Here is a 26,195-nt window from a genome sequence, read left to right as displayed (position 1 = left end):
AACGGCACAAATGACAAGCACTTCTCCAATGAAAGCAGCATATTTTAAGGTAAGGACGCATTTAGTCTTTCATTCCATAGCTCAGGGGTTCTCAACCCATGGGTCGCGACCCCTCGGGGTTCGCCAAATTATTTTGGGGGGTCCCCAAATTATTATTTTTTTAAAAGAAAAAAAGATTGTTTTTGCAACTGAATGGCTGGGAAATGGAAATTGAGAGTTTACATAGTACACATAATACATGCATACACTTTCTTTAATGATTAGATCTGGTTTCAGTATTCATTTATGATATATTTTCTCTATTATTAAGGTTATTTTTGCAGTCAGTTTGTATTAGGGGTGGGGAAGGGGGCAGGGCGGGGGTCGAGAGACATGGCCAAAGCATTTCCGGGGGTCCCGAGCCAAAAACGTTGAGAACCCCTGCCATAGCTGACCACTACTAAAGTAAATCTTTGATCATACATGGGTAAATCCTTAGTGTTAAAGTGTGTTACACATTGGAAGCTTTTATATTTTATGCTTGTGTCATACGTACATCCACACAGAACATGTATGCGGCGATGAAGCAACGTAAAACATTTTGTTTCGAAAAGGGCAGATTTTGTACTGTGAATACAAGCATTAACCTGTACGAATACTTTGATGTGAAATATTTGTAGACTCATTTTTGGATGGTTTATTTGTCACCTCCGGTGTGCAAGGACCTTTAATCTATTTCTGAAGAGCCTTACAGGTCCATGTGATTTCATTTGTACATTGGTTTAAACTAACACTTTACCGTGTATCACATATCTCCTCGCAAAAGACACATCATTTGTGTGAGATAAAGCCCCTTACTGGCCAGCTTTTTTCCTTTTGCTTTTTTTTTTCTCGAATCATGACACTCAGCTGTTAGAGGGTCAGCCATTTTAGTCTTTGAACCGATTGAAGCATCAACGGGGCCATCAGTTACTGCTCCATCCCTGAGTCACCCTGTTGTGACTCACCTCAGAGCAGAGTTCCTGCGGTCGCCGTGGGCGAAGCCAAGCACTTTCTTTTGTTATTAACAAAGTTTTTTAGTTTTGGGAGCATGTCTATTTGGACCCCCCCACACACACACACACACACACACACACACACACACACACACACACACACACACACACACACACACACACACACACACACACACACACACACACACGTACGCACGCACACACACTCATACACCCCCCCATACCCATTTTGTGTAATGCAGTTAGCAGTGACTTAATCTTAATAACCAACAAGTGGAAGGGTCATATTTTGGTCACGACCTGATCGCCAGGCATTGTTGGAAAGTGAGATAGCGCGGATATAAAGAGCAGCCTGTGGTCTAGCCTCCCAGCTAGCTTTGGAGCCGCTTCACATTACATTTTTGTCTTTGTGTTGATGTCACACACCCCCACCCCCTCCCGCCACCCCACTCCAGTGGAGTCCAGCAGCAGGAGAATAAGAGCTGCATTCTGCCCGGGTCGATACAATAGAACCCTTCTTGCCCCGATATTTTCACAACGTGTTTTTGCACTGTTGTATGCAGTAGCCTGAGTATGCGTGCACATTGACACACTACTATGATCTACCCGATCCTGGATTCAGAGTGCTGTGTGTGCTGTACCAGAAATATGCCCAATCTGGTTTAATGTGTTTGTTCAGAAATTCGTACGCCCCTCGCTGTCGAGCAGCATTTTGTTAGCAACGTGCAGCTCAACTATTAGATTAAGTTTCATTTTAACACTGTAGACCCTTCAACATGCACAACGCTACAGTACTTGTGCCTGTAGTGGGTGAATAGTAGCAGCATAGGCTACCAGTAAATACGTTGTGTTAGGCGATGTGATTGGGCGCATGGGGCGACGGGCGTATTACAGTCAGTGACAGAGTAGCCTGCTGTAAGCCTAATCTGAAACTAAAAACCCTGAATTTTGCAGAGTATCACGGCCGTACGGCCATGTATTAAATGAGGCTTTCGCCACTGCAGTCCAATTCAATATGGCGGCGCGGCATGAGTTAATGTCTGAGGACTGGAGGAATGTGTCCGGGTCGACGGGGAGAATTCCTCAGTCCTGCGTGAGTAGGTCACTGCACTGACAAGAGTCTGCCTCTTATTTTAGCACGCGCACTGCTTCCCTCCCTCCCTCTCGTCCTGCGTCTCCCTCTGTGAGTCTGTTCATCTCTCTTGCTTTTCCCATTTCATACTGCCATTTCATGCGCCTCTGTCGTTCGTTTCAAGCTATCTTTTCCTCTTTCTTTCTGTCTCGTATTTTCACATGTCTCACATTGTTTCTGCCTCGCTCCTCTCATTCTCTCTCTCTCTCTCTCTCTCTCTCTCTCTCTCTCTCTCTCTCCTCTCATAGTTTCTATGCATTTTCTTTGCCTCTCTCCCTGTCTCACTTCCTTCTTCTATTTCTCATATCTCTTTCTCGCTCTCAATCATGTCTGTCACTCTCTCTGTCTCCAGCCTTTCTTCCTCATTACTCTGTTCTGATAAATACATGCCTTTCTGGCTTATCTTTCCCCGCCCGTTTCTCTGTCCTACTTTTTATGCCTTTCTCTCTGAGTGTTCACTCGTTGGGCCTCACTCTGTCCTTAGATGTTATATATTCACATTTCTCTCCTTGAAATATTTATGCCTTTCAGTATTTATACTCCAGCAGTCATTCCGCTACTATTATGTCTCCTCTGTGTTTTATAAACCGATCCTTCCTCGATCATTCCTCTTTGGCACATGGAGTTCAGCGCCGGAAGGGCTGGAGGGTGGGGGGAGTGAGAGTCAGAAATACTGATATAGACAGCGTGTGTGTGTGTGTGTGTGTGTGTGTGTGTGTGTGTGTGTGTGTGTGTGTGTGTGTGTGTGTGTGTGTGTGTGTGTGTGTGTGTGTGTGTGTGTGTGTGTGTGTGTGTGTGTGTGTGTGTGTGTGTGAGAATAAGGCACTAGCATGTTATTAATGTAGTGCAGTGCCATGCATATTGCGCCTGGTGCTGCTGGTCATGTATGATTTATAAGGCGTGTTCCCCAGCGGGCCAGAGGCCTTCGTACAAGCTGTCTGTATCCCCAAGTGAGGGAATTTATAGAGTCTCCAGTCCTGATTCGCTCATATTGGGAGTGACAGCAATGAAAAATATATTCTCCCACTGTCTGCTTTTCTTTCTGGTCAATCCGCATAGCTTCTCCTCTTTCTTCAAAAGGCCATGGTTTGGTTAGGGTTTATGATCAATAGTTTAAGGGAAACATATGAGGTTCTGGTATTTGTTTTATTTTACATTATATTCGCTGTGGTCTAGACGGGCATACTGCCAAAACTAAACTAAACACATTGTGATATCTAACTAATAATTCTAGAGATTGCATCCTCAAAATGTGAGGACGAAATGTGTGGACGGAATGCATCCTCAGATATTGCGTGCTGTGATTGGCTAGAAGGTGTGTCATTGTGTGCTGTGATTGGCTGAGCATCGCATAACAGGTGTGCCACATGAGCCAATATAAGTGGCAGAGAGAAATGGCGAGAGAGCGGTAGAGATTGAGAGAGAAGGGGGGAAGAGAGAGAGAGGGAGGGGAGAAAGAGAGGGAGAGAGAGGTAGGGGGAGAGAGATAGAAGGGGGAGAGAGAGGTAGGGGGAGAGAGATAGAAGAGGGAGAGAGAGGTAGGGGGAGAGAGATAGAAGAGAGAGAGAGGAGCTGAGAGGGAGTGGGTGAGAGAGAGAGGTAGGGAGATACTCTGCACATTGTGTATGTCATATCCCTGAACGGGTATAGACTAGTGAGATAATACATTTAATTGAAACGAGGTATAACCACAGAAAGCCAGTTTTTTTTGTTTTTGTTTTTTGTTTGCTTGTTTGCTGACACAGGAAAGCCAAAAATGGCCTGGCGATCAGGTCGTGAGAGTTGGAGCCGACAGGATTGAATCTGTAATTGATTGTGATTGAATTTCAGCAACAGAGTATCAAGCCTGATTATACTCTGTAGTGTAGAACGATGGTGTTGCTTGCCTAAAACTGATCTTCAAGCTAACAATGCATCAAAGCAGCACCGTGCGATGGAGTATAAATTAAGCTTTAACCACTCATCTAACCTACATACTATACTGTATACTGTACAACTGGCTAGCCCAGCCTATGCTATCCTCCATTAGATTTATTCTATTGTTGATTTGCTGAAGGTCCTTACCTGAAATGGTGCCTAATAAAACTGGCCTTTTAATGTGAAATGAAGATGGCCGAATTCTGTTACCCAAGGATCTTAAATGCAAAGCCAGTATTGTGATTTTGTGTTATCTTTGAGCTATAGGCTACCATACCTTATAAGGTTGGCAGTTTTGTTGAGACCTCGTGATTTAAATGGAAACGGTATTTGAACCAGACATGGGTCAATTCTATTTAGGTGCCAGATGGATGGTGTGTGCCTCATAATACAGTGGACAATACCTTGAATGTGAGACAGTTAAGACAATGGCAAAGTCCATTCACCATACCTTTCTGTGATGTATAACTTCCCACTTGACACTAAGTGAATCTTCCTGATCCAGGTACAGTAAATCCACCCATGTGGTGGTACACACTACACACAGCTTAAAAACATGCAAGAGGGGCATTTCATTAACTCTTGAACTGCCAGAGTTTCTCTAGAACAGTCTGCAGCTACTGCCAGCGTTTTTGAGGATTCTTACTAATCTTTCAAGACCCACTGAATATTCTATTCTATGACTATGTAAACACCAAAAACACTGTCTGGGAACAGAAAGCAGACACATTTTTTGTGTGAAATCTATAATACTATACTAGTAAACCGGCTTGGATTTGTTTTGATCATGTTTTCTCCGGTTGTCCTCTGAACCGGAAGCCATAGATTATCTCAAAGGATGTGAAAGAGCACCCTCTGTCGTAAACACTGAAAACTGCGTTGGATTTGAAATTACATTCAATGAATTTCAGTCTTACAACATACAAAAAAAAACATGTGATACCACATGTGATTGTACTTATGGTCACAATCATACGAACTACGTTATATAAAATAGACTCGATTCCTATGTTAGAGCATGCAAGCTTTCCAAACGCATAATATGTGCACAGACGCGGATTGACAAGCCTGGTTTAGCTCGCCCGTAATAATTACTGGCACGTGTGTTGTGTGTGCGCACATGCTTGACTTTAGCTGTTTGTCTGTTGCCAATCCCTACGGCCCCAGACTGTTTCAGACAGTGAGGGGAGGTGAGACGTGAGTAATATCGCTGAGTGATGATGTCACGGACAGTTCCGCCAGCTCCTCGCCTCCCCTCCTTCATGGTGGCCGTGGCGGCGAGCAGGGACCCATGGGTGAAACACGCCACAGCACATTAGAGATGGGTCGGATCGACACAGGCTGAGATAGAATACAACTGAACTCAGCTCAGGGGGATAGATGGCCCTGTGTGAGTGCGGCGGCGGCGGGGTTGAGGGGGGGGGGGGGGGGGGGGGGGGGGGGTGTCAGAGGAGAAGACAGGGAGACAGATGAAGGGGAGAGACTGAGAATGGGAATGAGGACGAGATGGAGAGAGTGACAAAACGGAGGACGGATTGAGGTTGACAGATTAAAAGAGAGGAGATGAGCTGAGAGAGACATGGTGTTAGGCTCTCCATTCTTTTGGGCAGTCCAAAGTTCTACGTTTGTGTGTCTCTTTCTCTCTTTATCTCTCTCTCCCTGTGTTAAGCTGTTCAATACCTACCTTAAATTAAAACTAAAGATTTTAACACTCAAGATAAAGGGTGCTCCCTTTACACACACACACACACACACACACACACACACACACACACACACACACACACACACACACACACATACACACACACACACACACACACACACACACACACACACACACACACACACACACACACACACACACACACTATCACACACTGTAGTTTATTTGCCATCTCACTGTGTCCCTCTCTATAATTTGTACCCATGGTCATGCACTGTCTGGCTGAGGGAAATTGCCAAAGGTGAAAATGATAGTGTGAGCTCAACGAGGGTGAAATGACAGGCCGTGATCTGTCTGAAGGACTGCCCGCTTCTTTGTTACAGACACTATTTCCCAGAGGAGGGCTTTATATTAACTCAGAAGGCCCCAGTAATTCGCTGTATACAGTATTCATTACTCTTCACTCAAACCCTCAGCATCCCAAAGGATTGCGTGTTTTACTTTTAACCGCGTAATTCTATTATGGGCGTGTCATAATAGGCGAACGTTCAGCGAAAATAGGAAAACATCTGGCAAAGAGATTTGGTGCAGTGGTTTTCAACACTTTTCATTTCAAGGCCCATTATTTATTCTGCATTTGAGCCACTGACGGACCACCATTCCATGAGATTTAGCCTATGTACCATTAGGAGAGACAACAGGCATTCATTGATCAAAATAATAATTCTTCTACATTCTCTATAATTGTTTTGACTTCTTGTAAATTAAGTAATTTGATGTTTAAAATAGTTTAACTTTAGAAGAGTTAAAGATCTATGGTCCATTTGGTTACCAACTCTCCATCATTTAACTGGGGACCACCAAGGACCACTGGTTGAAAACCACTGGTGTAGAGGGAAAAAAGGATACTCCCCAGGGGGACACCCCAGTCAACTAAGTACGCTCTATAAGGCTGATTCAGTCAAGTGCTCAGGAACCTTTAGTTGGAAGCAGAGAGGGTTTTCTACTACATTCACTTCAAAGTTCTATTCAGTCTCGGCTCCCAGATGACCCCTAATGCTGTGATGTCGCCATCATGTGATGAGCAGATATGACAAATGCAAGTGATCCTATTTGCAATTTTGCTTAAAGAAGCAAAACTTAAAGAAGTCTTGCTTAAAGAAGCAAAACCAAGGCACAATTATCTCAGTCTGTATGTGATTGTTTTCTTATCATATATGGAAATCACTTATAAATGATTTTATTGATGTTGCTAAATGCAACAGAGACAGTGGAATGTAAATGCACTGTAGCTTGTAAACATAAGTGCATGGGATAAATACTACTGTATGGATGCTTAAACATGCTGATGAAGATAAATGAACAATAGTGAGGATCGTATTTGGTTTACCACACTGTCTGTACAATCCATATCTCAAAATCATATTCAAAAACTCTGGGAATATGATACACAGTCCAATTGTCACTGCTCAAGATTTCTGTATGACAGTCTAGACTAGTATAGATTGGTATAGAATAGATCATATGTCAGCAGAGGAATGTATATGAAGGGAAAGAGAAAGAAGGCGACATGCAGTGTAAGTTGGCAGATAATTACACCTTGATTCAGGTCAGGTCTCACCCTAATTGCATCCCTCGAAACCTGAATCAAGTCTTTGTGCTACTTGTTGAAAGTATATTGTACAATTGTTGTTTTTTCTCATTGTTAATTACTGTACTTTATTATCATTATCAAAATATTTGAATCTGATATTTGAAACTGGTTCTGGAAGTGTAGTAGTGTACATATGGAACCAAATGGATCTTTACATTTTGGTTCATTTGGTCTCCATGTAAATAAACAGTCTGAGCTCAGTCACTACAGACAGACACAGGGTCTCTCTGTGACGCATCACAGTCCACAGCCACCACGACTCTTTAGGCTGTGAGTAGCTATTTTAGAGTCAGATTCACCATACTCTCAACTCACTTCTCCCAGACAGTGCCAGATGTCACTCCACCAAGGTCACAGTGGTCAAATATGGGCAGACCTCTGCACCTGATCTGATGATCGCCAAATTAGCTGTGTCTAGTTGAGTGAAGACATTTTATCACACATACATGGGAGAAGTTTAAATAAATAAAGTTTAAATAAAATAATGTATGTAAAATAATCATATAGTATTATATTAACAACATTATAATTATTAATCATTTTAAAGAAATGTAACACTTCCAACATGCAATCTCCTCTCCCCCCAAAAATAATGAAAATATTATAATAACATACTGTAATAGAATGATTTTTTTTTAAATATATAACTACAACAAATATGTGTAATCTCCTAGCCCCTTTTCACAGCTTCTGTGCAGCAGTGGAAAAAAGCACAGTGGAAAAGTGCAGGAATGTCAGCCTCATCACTCATCACTAGTTCTCTCTCTCTCTCTCTCTCTCTCTCTCTCTCTCTCTCTCTCTCTCTCTCTCTCTCTCTCTCCCCCTCTCTCTCCTCTCTCTCTCTCTCTCTCTCTCTCTCTGCATTTCCTCTTTGCCTCACTTGAATATCCTTTTTAACTGTCACTGACCTCAGAGCGTTGAAGTTGTGCCTGTAGATTAGAGTGGTCTCTCCCCTGTGTGCAGTTAGCTAGCTGGTGTGCTGCTGGTAACGCGTCAGCCATGCCCCCCCCCCCCCCCCCCCCCCCCCCCCGCGCCACACTCCCCCACCCCCTCTATGGTGCATCGCCCCCACTCTCTCGCTTTCAATCTCTCTCCTTCTCTCTCCTTCACTCCCCTCGCCCAGCTTCATATTGATCTGAATTCATTTGTTTCCTATTGATCTGCCACTCCGCCCTCTGCTGCCGCATTGAACAAACACAAGGACACACACCAAGTGCACACATCCATGCACGTTTTACACAGACACCATTACCAGACAACTTTACCGCAACTGCACACATGCGTCTGCTGCTACACACACAAAGTTCTGGTGTGGACATAACGCACGTCCACACCTCCTGTATCACACGCACGCACACGCGCGCACACACACACACACACACACACACACACACACACACACACACACACACACACACACACACACACACACACACACACACACACACACACACACACACACACACACACACACACACACACACACACACACACACACACAGTGGGAGATGAGGCAGGTAAACGCCATTTTGCACAGTACAGACGTGACCTGCACCACCAGTGTATGCAAGTCATGAACACGGTCCTTGTCTGTGTCTAACACACACACACACACACACACACACACACACACACACACACACACACACACACACACACACACACACATGCACACACATGCAAATGCGTCATACACAAATCTGCACACTTCAGTACAGTATATATCTACAGTATATGCCTCATACATGCATGCATAGCCTACTCTATCTCCAGTCAGGCAGAGCTCAGAGATTGATGGTAGTGAGGCTTGGGGAGGTCCCTCCTCAACCATCAGACAAGCTAATGACACAGAGAGTAGCCTGGATTCAATATTGATCCAACACCTCAGGAGTGAGATGACAGCAGAGTGTCACAACAGAGCTGGTAATGGCAACACAATTAGAACTGCAGTTCATTGCAATGTTTTCAAGTGTCCAGCAGGTTTAAATGAATTACCACATAAACAAAATGCACATATGTATTGGTGGAACAACGCAGAGACCAAAACGGCATTTAAATTACAATTAAAATGAGAAAGGTGCTCTCAGTATAGACTATAGTGCAAATCTCCAGGAAGTGTGCCCTCCCCCCATGTTTCTCTCTGTCTTTAACTTTTCAATTTAATTCAATAAATTGTTTTGGGGGGTAGCGCAAAAGTGTATGAAAAGGCACAGGCAATGGGGGAATTGCTATACTAAATTGTCGTTACACCATTACAGTGCAAACAGAGTGGCACTGTGGCTGTATGGAGACAAATCTTTGGAGAGTGAATACATTGAAAATGTGTGTGGCATGTCATCACTATAGGACAAACATTACAATGTTAAAGGCAATGCATAGTCCAGCCATAGGACTCTGCTGGGCCTGCGTGGACTGAGAAGATGCAATAGGACAGGGCTTCCCAAACTGTGGTGCGTGCACCTGTTGTGGTGCACGAACACCCTCTACGGTGTGCATGACATGAAAAGGTTAATGGCGGTTTTATGGTGTTATTTAGCACAAACGGCAAAATCCGGCCTGACGGGTTCGAGTCCTGAACCCGACAACCTTTGCTGCGTGTCACCCCCCCCCCCCTCTCCCTATTTCCTGTCAGACTAGTACTGTAATCTATCAATAAAGGCAAAGAAAATCCCATTGATCATGGGAGAAGTATTACAGTACAGTACATGGACTCATAGATTGTTTCCCTCAGCAAATATGTACAGGAACATTTGTTTTATGTTATGATAAACCTTGACAGTACTTTTCACTCCACCTTCAACTCCCTCAATGCCCCACCCCCCTGCCCCTCAGTCTTCAGCTGGTGGCATCAAGTTGCCATGACACCAGACTGTTTGTCCTACCCTCTGACCTCCTCTTAGGACACTCTGCACTCAATCAGACTGCATCTCCAGCAGTGGCTTCAGTTCAAAGGGGGTGGGAAAAGAGAGAGAGGGGTGGGGGTAGAGGGGAGTAGGAAGGAGCAGCATTTCCTCCCAGTGATGTTAGATAAGATGGCACCACAGGCGATACGCGCTCTCCCCTAAGTGCTCGCGGATCGGAACATGGTACCGGGTACCCCACATAGACGAGACACACACGCGTGCACCCACACACACACACACACACACACACACACACACACACACACACACACACACACACACACACACACACACACACACACACACACAGGGGTGGGTGTGAGCACGTACGGAGTTACACACATAAACGTGTCTCCATGTACATTGCTTCTTGTTGCGTTGACATAATTATTGCATCTGTTTTGCTGGAGGATGTTTCATTTATGATGTGGGATTGTACTGTATATTCTGTGGTTATTAATGTATTATTCATCTCCATTGTCTTTAACCATCTCTACACTAGTGCATGTGTCTACTCGGCATGCTCCATACATTCTTTGTTGACGACACAATGCTAATATTAATTTTCCCGTCCTTATGTCCCTCTTTGTCCACCCGTTAATTCATTTCATTCTCTGCAGACAATGTTTGATCCCTCCGTCTTCAAGTATTTGTGTTTCTATTCAGTCCCTGCCGCGATTTACTCTGATCCGGGATTGGTCCATTAAGCTGTAATTAATTATCTTGTTGTATTGTGGATGTAATTATGCCCCACATAATATTAAATGCTAGCCACTCGACACTTAACTTTTGTGTTTTGGTTTGGAAAAATTACATAAACTTTAAAGATGTGCTGTGATCCCCCCCCCCCCCCCCCCCCCCACTAAAACATAATCATCAGGTACTGTGATTATACTAGGAGGAAGTATACCTGGTTTTCACTTTAGCACCACCCACCTGAACTTAATCCTAGCCCACAGCTGTTGTTGTATGATCATGGGGGAGGGGTTACGGGAGTAGTGGTATTTTGATTGGGCCTTTTGACTCAAAGGCTCTCATCTTTCAGGAAGAAACCAAAAAATACACAAGGAAGACATATTTGAATATTATAACCACACCTGGGGGTCTATTAGAGTAATGTTAACTATAGACACATACAAAACAGAAAAAGTACAAAAATCACGGCACTCCATCTTTAAACTATGGGGCTGCATGAAAACCCTCTGAGAAGGTTGTGTCTGGATAGCGATATTTTTTATTTATTCTGAAACTTTTATGTCCAAGTGTGTTTATTGTTGTTCCATTTCCTATCCTGTGATGTGCTAATAAACCGCATGATGCTCTGTTGATTTCAGGAATGCTGTGGTCTACCCTGGAAACTCCCCGGCGAGAGCGGAACTATGGGAAAAAGTCTCCCGACAAGTCCCTGGCTGTGAGGTAAAGCTGTGAGGCTAATATTTCCCCCCCACCCCCTCATTGATGCAAAAGTAAAAGACTGAATGTAATAAAATGACAGAGAGCACAACATCTAAAGTAACTTTATCTTCAACCGTACGCAAGGCTGTCATGGAAAACTCTCTGTCTCTGTGGCTCTCTCTGTGTCTCTCTTTGAAATGCACCAAGTCAAGTTTATTGACACAAAAATAATGTTGTCAGCAACAAACTACTGTCTGTCTCCTATGTTTTACCTAACATACAGTCCAACTCACTGAATAAAGCCAAATCGCAGGGACATAATGTATGTTATTTAACGTAATTGCATATTGGTGCTGCACGTATTGTAACAGAATTGAGCGATTATTGGATCCGCCCCATGTATTGTGCGCAAAATATGTTCTTACGCACCTAGAAGTGCTCTCTCTCTCGCGTGCCCTGTGTCTAACATACAGTACATAAACACATGGCACATACACAATTGACAATAACTTAGTCAAATGTGAAAGAAAAGCAATTCAACAAAACAGTACATTATATAATATGATTGCACATTGGCCCTATACATAAAAGTAAAAAAAAACACCACATCTGCTTGTGCATGCACAATTGCACACCCACACTTTCTTTCTCATGCTCTCTCTTTTTCATTCTTATTCTCTCACTTTCTTCCTCCTCTCTTTCTCATCGGTATCACTCTGATGCACACGCACATACACGTATATACACACACGCACACACACAAGCTCACAACAGAAATTGGCAGGCACAACCCAATAGCCACTGACAACGGTGCCCTAGCAACCATTGGGCATTGTGCCAAGCCATTGAGGTTGCCTGGCAATGTGTTCCCATGGCAACATTTTCTGCCTTTGTAAATAATAAGGTACGAGAGAGAGAGAGAGAGAGAGAGAGAGAGAGATGAGATGAGAGGGTTTGGGAGATATTGCACTACGTAGAATCTCATTCTCGATCTTAAGAGAGCTAATAATTTACACTGATATTTATCCTGGCTCTGAATCCAATTGTCCTCTGGCTGAAGAGGGGACAAGTTAGCCTGAAGTCCTGCTCCCCATGCAGGGAATCAGACTCCATATGAAAAGGGCATGATGCTGAATGTGACCCCACCATTCAAGCCTCCACTCTCATAAAAGATGTGATTATAATTACGATGGAATTATCTGTCTCAGACTGAACTGTGTTGAAGTTAGATTGACTCTTTGAGCAGTGCGTCCATTGTACTGTACATTAATTATGGATTTATTATTTTCGACAGACAATTGCTAGAATCACTTACAGTACTTTAAGACTAAAGGCTAAGTTTGCATGTTAACTAAACCTGTGGCCACAAAAACCTAGGGGCCTGTATTATTTTGTCCTGCAGTTAAGGACAAAATCAGATTTTCGGATTTACTGGAAACAGTTTTCACTTAGGAGGTACACAAGGAATTCAAATCACTTCTTACCCATTCATGTACTGTTGCTGGGCAGATCTCTCAGTTCAGGGTGGTATTGTAGTGTCCGTCACAAAACACACAAAGAGTCATCACTCGTCAACAGTGTATAAACAGTTGAACTGTCACCTGATCACATTTCTTTAGCTTTGACAGCGGAACATGAGGAACCTTTACCATTATTGCAGAGAATAGTTTCTGTGATTGGCAATGATTATTGGAAGACATTTAAATCGGTCTCTATCTGATTATGTAGTTCTCTCCGGTCAGTCTGTCTTTTGTCACATATGGGGGACTGTTATGGCTTACTGCTCTTTTGTCCAGAAATTATAGTGTGTCCCCCCCACAAAACCAACATTACATAAATGCACATACTGGGCTTCAGTACCTATTTGCTCTTTGTTCTAGTCTTCCTCCGATCTTTGACCTTTAATAACTAATATGGATTTCATCTTCATATATTTCTAGAGGATCAATTACTGAATGGGCCATCGATTGCATGAGACAAAATAGAGTCCTTCATCCATACATTCTTCCAATGAATGTACGTGTATTGAGTGTACAGTATCGGCAATGCCAAGTTTCAATACTGTTGACAGAGCAGCATTATTGCAAAGCTGAAAATTATACACACTGACTTATTTATTTGTCTCAAACGTCAAATTGGCCTTCATGATTTGGGGGAATGACCAAAACAGATATAGAATAAGTGCAATATCACTTATATGCCTATAATCCTTTTGGCTGGGCTATTGAAGCACTTTAAATCCCATTTCATCAGTTTAATTGCGTAATTACTGCATTTTGGCTTTGTTCAATAACAATAGCAGTAGGGTTGTTGTTAGGTAATAGTGAATTACAAATTTGCCTCAATATGTTATTGTGTTTATATTATACTAGTTAAATGAAGGTAAGCACCTGAGAAATGATCTGTCAGACATGTCAGACATATATTTGAATATAGTTTCTAATATTTGAACATATGCATATATGAAAACAACAATTACCTTTCTGGGAACCATTTCTCTTATCACTGGTGTCCAGGGTAATAGCCTGGCAGTTTTGGCAACTTGAGAGACAAATACTTTATCCTCAGCAGAAAAGCCTCTTTGCACATTTTTGTAGGATTACAAATACAAATACAAGTCATTTTAGTTAGCTTGAGACTCACCAGATGGTTATCACAGTGTTATTGTTATTATAGCAGATATCACGAGTTTGTATAATTGTATTCTACTGTTCTACTGACATTATCAAACTGATTAATGCACGAATTGTATTGAGCAGTTTTTGTTTGAAGCAAAGGAAACTTCTTAATGAGGTTCTTAGTGAGGTTTGATGGTAAACCCGATATTAAAAATAATTCAATAGAATTGCATCGTGGCAAATTACAAGACACTGTCACTCGGAACTACCTGCTATTTGATAGAAACCGATTGTCTTTGAGATTTTGCCAGTCGCCAGATATGCCCTGTGTTTTCGACACAACCAATTTGTTTTTCCAGACTGAAGAGGGTGAACTGTAATCCTCACAAAGCTTCACCTGACCCTAAACTAACGGGGACTGATACACACTGCCCTGGCATCCAGCGCAGGGGGCTTCCCACCAGACTTGATTTGGCACAAACACACCCAGGCAGACTGGCAAAGAGCTGGCATTGGCACAACCATGCCGCATTCATGCGTGATCCGACTGCGAATGAGTCAGTGGTGAGAGAGATTTAACAAGGATGGGGGTGATTCAAGGGAATGAAAGGAACGGGTGGGGTGGGGGTACACTCTGGGGGTATGAACAGAGAGGTTGTCAAAAGGAAAGAAAAGAAAGATAAAAGTTGTAAAAGATATTGAGGCCTGAAATGTTTGGCGATGAAGGACAAATTAGAGGCGCTTGGAGATTCGGGAGGACAGCAAAAAAAACAGAATGAAGGTTAGGCAGAGGGTGGGCTTTTAGCATGGCGTAGGCTGAGCGAAACAGAGACGGCGAGGTGAGGTGAATGGGGTTTGGATTTGGAAGCCATCCAAAATTAGTATAAAAAGAACCCCCGCACACACAAAAAAGAAGGATCTGCTACATCTCTATTAAGCGCAATGTGCTGTAGCCTTTGAGACTCACTTGGGCCATCTCGTCTTTTGCAGTAGTTGAATGTCAAGTCCCAAGTACAGCTGGAGACTGGAGACTGTAGTGGATATTTATCACCATTGTGTACTTCAATATCAGCATGTTTATTGCTAGTCATAACCTGGACCTGTGGTAAACGCAGTAGACATTCATATATACTTACCAATGAAGGCATCTCTTGACATACTGGTCAATAAAGATGTCAGTGCTGTCGGATGTTTAGGCTAAAGGTTACATACATACAGCAATATAGGCTTCAATTGTAGTGAGTCCCAAGCTAATGCATGTAATCTCCAATGTCTTGCCGGTGTCTTGTATGCCAACTAGTAAACACAATTGCAGTGATTCTTTTTTTTCTGTGAGATCTCAGTCATCTCATACCTGAAGGTTTTATTTTTTGGTGCATTGACCAAGCTGAATGGGGAGCCTAGCAACTCAGTGGTGCAGTACTATCAAGTAATCAATGAGTCCCTGAGACACAAAGGTGGAGTGTCAAAACACTGCCTATGACCGCTAACAACAGCCAAATTGCTGCTTTTTGCAGGAGTAAAAGATTGGCACCTCAGTCGGATGTCTGGTTGCGCCTTGTTATTTATGGTCTATAATGAGGAAGGTTGACATGATCGTGCAGTTCATTACTTTATTTTCTGCTTTCATTCGGTCAGTCGGCAATGTTTTTAGGTTACAGTACAGTACTAAGAACCTTTTTTGCTTTATGCTTAACTAGAGCTTCAAATAGTGTGTATACTGTAATGTATATACCCCCTTAATGACCAGTTGTTTAAAACTTACTTGCATGATAATATTATACTCCCATCAATATTTATTTTACTACTTATGTTTATACATTGATATACAGTATGGTTTTCAAACCGCACATTGCCGTGAGCTTGTAGATATGCTGTTTTTGCTATTTTTGAGGGGCGCAGCCCCTCCTATACACAGGTTTAATGTTTGTCTTTGTAAACGTTGTTTTGTAAACGCCATTGACAATGAAGGGAAATTTCACGTCATAATGTGCCTCATTACGTCATATTGTCTCTTTATTGTTAATGGCACCGTTTGTTTTACATCACCATTACATCACCTAATCAACATGAGTTAGACTTTAATATATTAGTGCCCCTCACTTCACACAGGTGTGATTTTTAAAAGATGAGGGGGGATAGAGTTGATTTGTTCTATGTAGGTGTTAATGAGAGATACATGGTTATCGTTGTTTCACAACGCATCACAGAGTTTGATCCAGTACAGGCTTTACCCCTGGTGACAATGGCAAAAGGTTACTAATGGCTCTGTCAAATGAAATGACACGAAAAGAGAATGGTAAATGCAATGGACTTGTTTAGATGTCTGCCTCTGAATTAGTATGATGATGATGGTCAGGCTTGTCTGGTCAGTAGAATTCAATTGAGCGATCAAGAATGTGGGAGATTTCATGTGCTCCTATTGTGTTGTTGAAGTAGGTCAGAGAAACGTCCGTTGTAAGCATCCGCAGGTAAAGTGCTTGTCTTTGTGCTCGGAGACAGCAAAGGTTTCGCCTCAGTGGTGGGGGTGGGGCTTTGAGATGTTCTGTCTCTGCCCACAAGAGGGAGACAAGTCCACAGAAATACATAGGGGATGCATGGGTAGTAGCTGATCTCAACTGTATCGCGTACATTATTTGTAATTATATTGATATTACAGCATGCATGAGATTGCACAATCCAACTGATGAAGAAAGAGTTGTCACACAGGAATATATATATATATATATATATATATATATATAAATTAGACACATGTTTCACAAGGGCATACAGAGAGATGAGAGAGAGAGAGAGAGAGAGCCAGAGAGGCTCCAGCGATGATGACCCTGTTCTAGTGCTCTGCAGTGTGAGGTAGTTGGTTGTATGGTTTCGCATAATAAACAGCCTGGAGATAACTGTACAACCTTCTAGCTTTCCCTGCGGTGTCACCACATCTTCAGTCAACCCACAAAACCCCATAGTGGTAAGTACAGTATGACTGCCAACTCTATCCAATCCCTCTGACCGTATGCACATGGCGGACACACATCGCTGTGAACATGGGCAATGGGAAAAGTAGGAGCTAAAAATGGACAGGAAGTGAGCAACTACACAGTGTACCAACGTTATAAGCACATTGAACATAGGCCGCACAACACACGACACATATGACATACGGGCGGTGGCTCAGGGGTAGAGTGGCTGGATGGTAACCGCAAGGTTGCCATTTTGAACCTGGGCTCCCCCAGAGTTAGTGTCAAAGTGTCCTTGAGCAAGACACTGAACCCGTAATTGCTCTTGATGTGCTGGTTGATGCCTTGCATGGTTTCCACCGCCATCGGTGTATGAATGTGTGTGTGAATGGGTGAATGTAATGCACAATGTAAAGCGCCTTGGATAAAGGTGCTATATAAATGCACCATTTACCATTTTACGACGAAGCATAAATCAGGCTTTAGGAAGGTTTGCTTTGTAAACACTGAATTGAATTACATTGTGATAGTGTAAACATGGTGAGGAGAGAAGTATTTTCATGCTTTGAGACAAGGGAGACAGACCGGGATTGTGCTATGGGGATCCAAGTCAATATTTGCAAAGATTTTTCAAATATTTTCTACGCTGCAATGTACATCATGTATAGTATGTTCTTCGGTGTCAATATGGTTCTGTACACATTTAGATGTATTGTACAGATGATATATGATGATATATGCCTCTTTGCTTTTTGTTCTCTTAACCTTGTCGGCATATTCTCTGGTATATTGAAGGAAAAACACTGAAGTGGAATATTAATTAGATGAGGTACATCTGGGGAAAGAGCTATATTAAAATTATATTTTGGTATGTATGTACTACGTTATCTCTTTACTGTTAAAGCCCATGACATGAAATGACAACGAGGTATGAACAATTATCTTTTGAAGCCATAATCTGATTATGGTTCCTAGATAAACCAGACATCAATATACCAACATTTCTCTACAGCTGTTTAATTTGGTGTGCGGCACAATCTTGAGGGGCTGCAGAGCCACATATTGATAAGGTCGATGTGTTTCTGCACTTTTCCAGCATGGCCATACACATATTGCATCGAACATTAACTTAAAATGTGAGTGTGAATTTAAATGACGTTTACCTATAAAAGTCACAATGCTGATTATGCTCAATTGGTTACAGACATGGTTACAATGACAATTGTATTGTCTGTGTAAAGCTGAGATCTTACTGTGCACATTCCAATTCCATTTTAGTTCTCCCAGTTCAAAATATAAATTATGTATTTACATAATAATATTAATATTTAGAATATGAACGAAAATGCACACCAATCACTAAGCTTGTCGATTGGTTATCTTCGGTGAGCGACATAATGCGCATTCAAGTATAAATCAGGCTTGAGTATCGATATGTCCTGAAGTATGGGATGTACGTGAACTCCACTGTCGCCTCGTCGTCCTCCTCCTCCTTCCTGCACCCCCGCCCGCCACCCCCACCCTACTCCCTCCCTAGTCCCCCCAGTGTGTCTGGCGAGTGGCTCAGACAGTCATCCGCATTGCGTTGCAGTGCTCCAGTGAGGAGGGGAAAAAAGAGCATATATCAGCAATCTCTGGCTGGCACTGCTCTTTTCTTCACTCACACAAAGAAATGACTCCCCAGCCCGTTCCAACTCAGGATGAAATACAACCATGATAATAGAAATGCCTGCCATCCGCTATTTGCAAACCTCTGGGTGCAATCATTTGTTTGCGCGTTTCACCTTGACATGCCGTTATTCTGTTCATGCCGTTGGCTGTTGAGGTGAATTTTTTATTTCTCTTCCACTTAAAAAAAAAAAAAAAAAGTCCTATTGTCTTCTTTAACATACTAGTTTTAGCATATGTATTCGCTGACCCTACAGCTGCATGTCATTGGAAAATTATTAAAAGCAATCACAGATTTAGAGAAACATAATTTAATCATCATAAACATTCCAAATCAAATAAACCCCAGCGTGAGGCAACAATTCCAAGCTCGCATGGAAGTTGCTGCGTGTCATTGCAAATTCTCGATGGCTTCATTATCACCCGCCACAGGACAAATCAATCCATCCCTCACCACAGGGAGAGATAGATTGATATGTGATGGATTCACGTAGCGATAGCAGTCTATTGTGTTAATTGTGAGGAGGCTAGTGCTAGTGTCATTGCGATGAGAATGGCTGGGAGGTTAATCACCTTTAGGCGTGCTGTGGCTTTGATCCCCATGCTGTGTGAAATCCACAGCCTGTGTGTGTGTGTGTGTGTGTGTGTGTGTGTGTGTGTGTGTGTGTGTGTGTGTGTGTGTGTGTGTGTGTGTGTGTGTGTGTGTGTGTGTGTGTGTGTGCACCGCCTCTGTCTCCGCCTTCCTCTCCTCCCTCCGTCTCTCCCTCCTCACGTCTCATGCACACATTGACTCACTTTCCCAGATGCCCGGGCACGGTAGTGCACTGTGCACACGCAGATGGGCATGTGTACACGTGCACATTTAGTTTGTCTTTGCCAGATTGCCCGAGCACAGCTGTGTACAAGCCCAAACTCGCGCACGCACGCACGCACGCACGCACGCACGCACGCACGCACGCACGCACGCATGCACGCACGCACGCACGCACGCACGCACACCCACTCCTGTTGGCACAGACAGACAGTACACATACAGACACACAGACGTGCATGATTGTAGACTGCAGGATGGGCGAGACAGGACGTCATGCCTGGAAGAAATGCTCGGGTTAGAGTAAGAGAGAAAGAGAGAGAGGGGGGGGGGGGGGGATAGAGAGAGAGAGATGAAATGAGGGGAAGGCGGGTGAGGCAGGGCAGGGGGAGGCTGGGACAGAATGATAGAGAGAGTGCAGGAAAGAAGAAAGGAGAGCGATAGAGAGAAACAGAGAGAGAGCTACAGCACGCTGCTTGCATAAGTGTCTATTTGTGTGTCTTTGTGTATGTGTGTGTGTGTTTGTTGTGCGTGTGCGCGCATGTGTGCACGTGTAGCGCACCCTTGTGTGTACGCACGTATGTGTGTGTACATGTATGTGATGTATATAGGTGACACAGATTTATGAGGGGAGGGGGGTCATACATAGAGGCGCTGCTGGCTGTGGGTGTTGGGGGAAGTGTGTGTGTGGGGTGGGGGGGGGGGGGGTATTGGTACAGCACCAGATAATGGAATCAATGCAGTTGTCTGTGTGTATGCGTGTGTGTGTATGTGTGTGTGTGTGTGTGTGTGTGTGTGTGTGTGTGTGTGTGTGCGTGTGTGCATGTGCGTCACCGTGCATGTGTGTGCGTGAGCGCGAGTGTGAGTGTGTTGCGCACGCACATTATGTACACATGCGCATGTGTTTGCGCACAAACGCGCACACGTGTGTAATGTATGTGTGTGTGCGTGTGTGTGTGTGTGTGTGTTTGCACTCGTCTACCTGCCTCACATCGTCGCCTGCTTGGACCACTCGCCTGGAGAATTAGCGCTGTGACTTGGCAGGGGGAGACAGTCACAAACCAGAGGCAGGGACAGCGCCTGAGAGAGGGATAGAAGAAGAGGAGAGACAAAAAGAGGGGGGGGGGTTAGGGTGGAGGGGGGGTACGAGAAGGGAATAGTGCGGGCATCTCCTTTCGTTTGCCGCGGCTTACGGTGCCGAGGAACAAGGAAGACAGCGAAGATGGGTCAAGATAGGTTTTATTACGCGTTGTATTTTCTTTAACCGCTGGATTAAGTGTCAGATTGTTTTCCGGGAGGGGGGGGGGGGGGGGGGGGGGGGGGGGTTGGGAGGAATCAATAACTCGTGAGAGTGCATTGGTGTGTATGTGTGTGTGTGTGTCTGTATCTGTGTGCCTGTGTCTGGGTGTCTGTGAGTGTCTGTGTGTATCTGTGTACATGTGCTCTCGTGTTCCGTGCATGCCCTCGTGTGGATGAACGTGCACGCTTTCACAACTAAATAAGTGAGGGGATGCATTTCGATGCCAGCCAAAGCTGGAACGGTGAGTTTGAAATTGAGTTAGGTAGCCCCGGCAAATGATGAGAGACAGAGTCAGACTGACCACATTTATCAGACGCCATCTTCCCCCCCAACCCCCCCCCCCCCCCCATTCCATGCCCGCTTTCATGTTCATTCTGTGTGACATATGCAGTTTTTCTTACGTGAGGTTTTTAATTTTTAAATTGTTATGTTCATTCTGCCTCTATCCTTTGGTTTTCAGACACCATTCTCTGTGTGTATCGCTTTCGAGAGCAAAGGAGGAGCTCCTAAAACTGGGACAGGGAAGAATATTTCAAAGCACAGACAAAGAGGAGAGAGTCTTATTTCTCAAGCAGTGCTGACTACGCTTTGTACGCATTTGTTGAGTTGCATGTTTTGTCTGGATGTGTGTACACGGTAAAATCCTCAGTGTTTCACAATCCCCAGTGACTCTTGGGATTGTGAAATGTAACCAAATGGTCCGGTAATCCATTTGCTGACATTTGTACTCTCTCAGAGTTAAATTAACGTTCAGGGTTTTACAGTATAGGTACCTGCGTGCACAATTATGTTTCATGTCATTAGGTTGGCAAGTTTAAGATGTGGTCTGCTGAATGGGATATGAGAGGCATGGGCTATGTACCACCTTACACATGATCCAAACTGAGCTGTTTGATTTTCTACTGGCAGTTTAAATCTTGCTCATCTTCTCCATCAGTTTCGTCAGGCTTTTGTGACATTCATTTGTCTGGGGAAGAATAATTCAATGTTGATCTCTGAAGGCAGAATGTCTTTGTCATGGGGGTGTGATTGCATAATCCTATGAGATCACAAAGCCTCTAGGAAATATGAAGACAATATGGTCTGCCCTGGTACAGCTCTGTGTGGCTGTTTCACCCGTGTGCGCAACAAATGCGTCTTCTGTCTAAATACTATATCATGTCTTATGTTCTGCAAAGATCTTGTCAGGCCAGACACAGTCAAGCTTGACGACTGTATGTTTGTTCCATTTATACTGTATATAGAACATGCTTTGTACATTACATTGGAGGATCTGTCAGTCTGTTTTCCTGTCTAGAAATGCTTTGTTGTCCCTGTCTGCCAGCAGGGGGCGTTCTGTTTGAAGACTTTGCTGCATAGATAGACTGAATAACTGGTGCCTGCTAGTCAGGAGGGTAGATTCTGCATATTGCTCATGGTTTTGACATGAAAGGGCCACCTGTAAGTACCATGTTGATAAATAATTTGACAGCTGATTTTAACCTCTTTCTCTCTACTTTTTGTAGGTTGTGAGTCCATGCTCTTCGTGTCGTCGTCTGAGGATAGGATGTTTCGAGACAAAGATGCCACACCACAGCCGCATTGGGCAATGCAACTGTGGTAACCATAACAGTTCATAGTAAAATATCTCCATATGATATTTTACTTACGTTTGTATGAAAGTTACCTATCATTGAGGAATTAAAAACGTAATTACTTCTTATTTACCCTGCTTTCAGACCAATAGTGTTTCTAGGTGTGCTTCATTGTCCCTGAGACCCTTAACCTGTGAAGATATGAAAGGTCACAGGTGAGGTCCTTGGGAACAAAGTTGCACACATTTGCAGCTGTTGAATTAGCTGGACCAAATCACATCCAAAATATTAGTTGCCTTCATATGTTCCTTCTTGCATCAGGAGTTCACTGCTGATCAACAGAATTAATGTGCAAGCCTTCCTAGCCCAAGCGTCTAATTGTATGAATTTATCTGTAGAGATTTATTTGACTTTTGGCTGTTTAAAAATACACATTTATGTGAGAATTTACAATGTGCGATCTTTGACATTATTAGTGAATTGTTAAGACATAAGAAAACAGTTGCAACGTCATTAACTCTGGAGGGGACAGTGCCTTGTGGCTGGCTTTATGGTGAAAAACAACAAAAACACCAGCTTGTTTGAATGAGAAGACAGCCAAGGGTTGTGACCCCGTCATATATTCCACCTGGGATTCTTTAATCTCCATGTAGCTACAGAAAATGTCCTCCAGTTTACAAATTAGGCCATGCTTAATTGCTTATCATTGTTAAATCATCTCCTTCACTATCACTACACGTCGATGAAGATGTTTGTTTAGTCAAAACACATCCCAGGAAAAATTGTATTTGCACAGAGAAAATTGTGAGTTTTGCATCCTATTATATTCCTCTTTTTTTAATGAATGAGTTATGCCTAGACTTTACTGTAAATGTGACAATAAAAGTCTTAAAACGGGGAACATTTTGTTGTGTTTTACTTTAGGGTCAGTGTTATGTAACTTGTTTACAACTACTACTATGAAACCGCAGCATTCAAAATCAAATGAAAAATATTTTAAAATATACCCAGATGTGTGTCATATAGTTTACCGTGTTAGTATTGTGGCAATTAAATGTCGTAATGTTTTACACACAATATTGGTATGGATTTCCATAAGAAATGTACATTTAAACTCTTCAAAACATATTATGAATAAAAATGGATATATCAGGCTGAAAATAAGTCAAAATGTTTTGTCTTTGTTATAGCCTATTGCAGTGTCCAAGCTGTTCAAACCCTAGACTTGTTCTTTTGACATGCCTCCAAACAATTAACAAATCGCTGAAGCTTACACTTTTCAAACAATTAAATGAAAACAATTTGGCTCTCTCACAAAGGCTTTGCCCTGACATTATCCAGCAAGGCTCGCTCAGTGTTCCTTGGCTCTGCGCCTGTCTGTGTTTGTGCATCCTGGGACAGTTGACATTGATTGTGCAGGAGACAGACTGAGACACATTAGTATCCAGCTCGCCCCTGCCGCTGAAAAACACATTAACTGGCTGCATTGGAAGCCCTGTCTGGTAACCATGGCAAAGCACACAGGGAGGGAGTGGAGTGGGGTAGGGTGGGTTGATACGGGGCAGCGAGTTCAGCAGCACAGTCTCTCTGGGGCCGGGCTTGTCTCTCAAGCACTCCTTTACTTTCCTACAGCGGTATCTGTCATTCTACCTCAGCTTCCCTCTCATCCTCTTTTGAACTGACAAACCCACTGTCTTTTTCTACCCGCCCCCATCTCTCTCTCCCTGCTTGTCTTACTATTTCAAATAAACAGGCACATTTGCATTCTTCTTTCTCACCTTGCACTCTTGCGTTATTCAGGATGACCTCATCACTCTACCCTTCCCTCAGGCCCCCCTCCATTTCCCAGTGACATAATTATTTGTCCTCTCTTCTGGTTCGATCCTGTTCTTATGAAGAGACACGGGACAGGACGGAAGATAATGGTTCAATGACTGAAAACTTTAACCAGCAAAACTAACCAAAAACTGATGAAAGTGACTGAGTTGCCATTTTTCACCTACTAGTAGTTTTAGGACATCAATCAGAAATGACTTCCAATATTAGACATCTATAATTGTGTCCCTAGCTACATCAAGATATTGTTAAAAATGTTTGTCCGTGTCAGTCTGTGGAAAGTAAGGGCTTGTTATTTTAATTCTTGAATATATTCCCAATGGAATTCAGCAGTATAGGCCTACAGTAGACCTATGTCTAATAAACTATCCTTTTTGACTGCTAAATAGTCATAGGCAAAGCATCACGCCAAGAGGGGGCAGTGCAGAGCTAGGATGAAAAAATCTGACTGAATGTTCCAATGCATCATTTTCAAGCATATTTTCTGTTTTTCTATTAGCCTATAAGACCTATAATTATAGTACTTTTCCAGTTTATTCTGTGAACTAAGAAATTGATCTCACGTCACTTATAACAATACTAATAACCAAAATAAAATTTCGGGCCTGTTGAGAACTCTAGTTTTCGCCGGCTGCGGCTGCACTAATAACTTTGGGGCAGGCCCGTCTAGAGTTTGAATGGACAGGTGGGCCTGTTGAGAACTCTAGTTTTCGCCGGCTGCTGGGCGTGGCTGCACTAATAACATTGGGGCAGGCCCGTCTAGAGTTTGAATGGACAGGTATAAGTCAAAAGGGAGATGTAAAGTTGGCCGATGGTCAAGGCTCCAAGAACAGTTCAAAGTCCAGGAATCTACACAGTGGGCCGAGGCAGACAATGACAATAACACGAATAAGGCTGACCAAAAATTACTTCAAAATCTGAAATGAATACTTAAAAAGCTAAACTAAATAAACACAACAAACTAAGAACTTGAGAAACTGTTTAAACAGGCTAAACCTTACACATGAAGGCCCTGGCAGCTCTCCCTTAGTGTTGTACTAGTCAGCTCCAAGTCAAAACTGAACTTCCTCACCTGAAGCCTCCCTTTTATAATGGGTGAGCCACACCCAGAACACAGATTAGCAATTTACCGTAATCTCCATATATCTGATATTATTCTATACTACCAGCAATACAAAAACTTGTACACCACATATACATCCATATTTTAGACTTTAGATACCAATAATATACCAAATACACATTCAAATAATATTGCAAACAGCTACACCCAAACAGACACTTCCAAGCTGGCCAGCATGATGATCATCAAATGGAAGCAGCTGTAAATTGTGTGCAGTGATCTACTATTGGGCTGCCCCATGACAGGAGACATGAAGAGGATTATTTTTTTCTTGCCAGTAACATTTATACAGATAGAAAGTTTAGTGTTTATGTCCCTTTTGTTTAAAAAAAAAAAAAGAAAAGAAAAAAAGAACTTACTCTGCTGTTGCTATTGACTCTTGTTTTGAGCTTCCTACGGGTACATGGGGATGGGGTGGTACCTAGCCATGGTTCACATTATGACAGTCATGTTTCAGGGCTAGGGTGGTACCCAGACATGGTTCACATTATGACAGTCATGTTTCAGGGCTAGGGTGGTACCCAGACATGGTTCACATTATGACAGTCATGTTTCAGGGCTAGGGTGGTACCCAGACATGGTTCACATTATGACAGTCATGTTTCAGGGCTAGGGTGGTACCCAGACATAGTTCACATGATGACAGTCA

General features: G+C 43.0%; 1 long non-coding RNA gene across 1 annotated transcript; it reads left to right on the top strand.

Annotated features, from left to right (window-relative positions):
- LOC306938892 lies at window positions 1-23,488 on the top strand. Its single transcript, XR_013791789.1, has 3 exons — window positions 1-49; window positions 11,602-11,683; window positions 22,519-23,488. It is a non-coding gene; the product is annotated as an uncharacterized lncRNA (long non-coding RNA).
- Window positions 23,489-26,195: the final 2,707 nt, after the last annotated feature.

Source organism: Electrona antarctica (assembly GCF_951216825.1).
Source record: "Electrona antarctica genome assembly, chromosome: 15".
NCBI lineage: Eukaryota > Metazoa > Chordata > Actinopteri > Myctophiformes > Myctophidae > Electrona > Electrona antarctica.
Note: the sequence above shows the minus strand (reverse complement) of the source record. Positions and strands in the feature narration are given on the sequence as shown.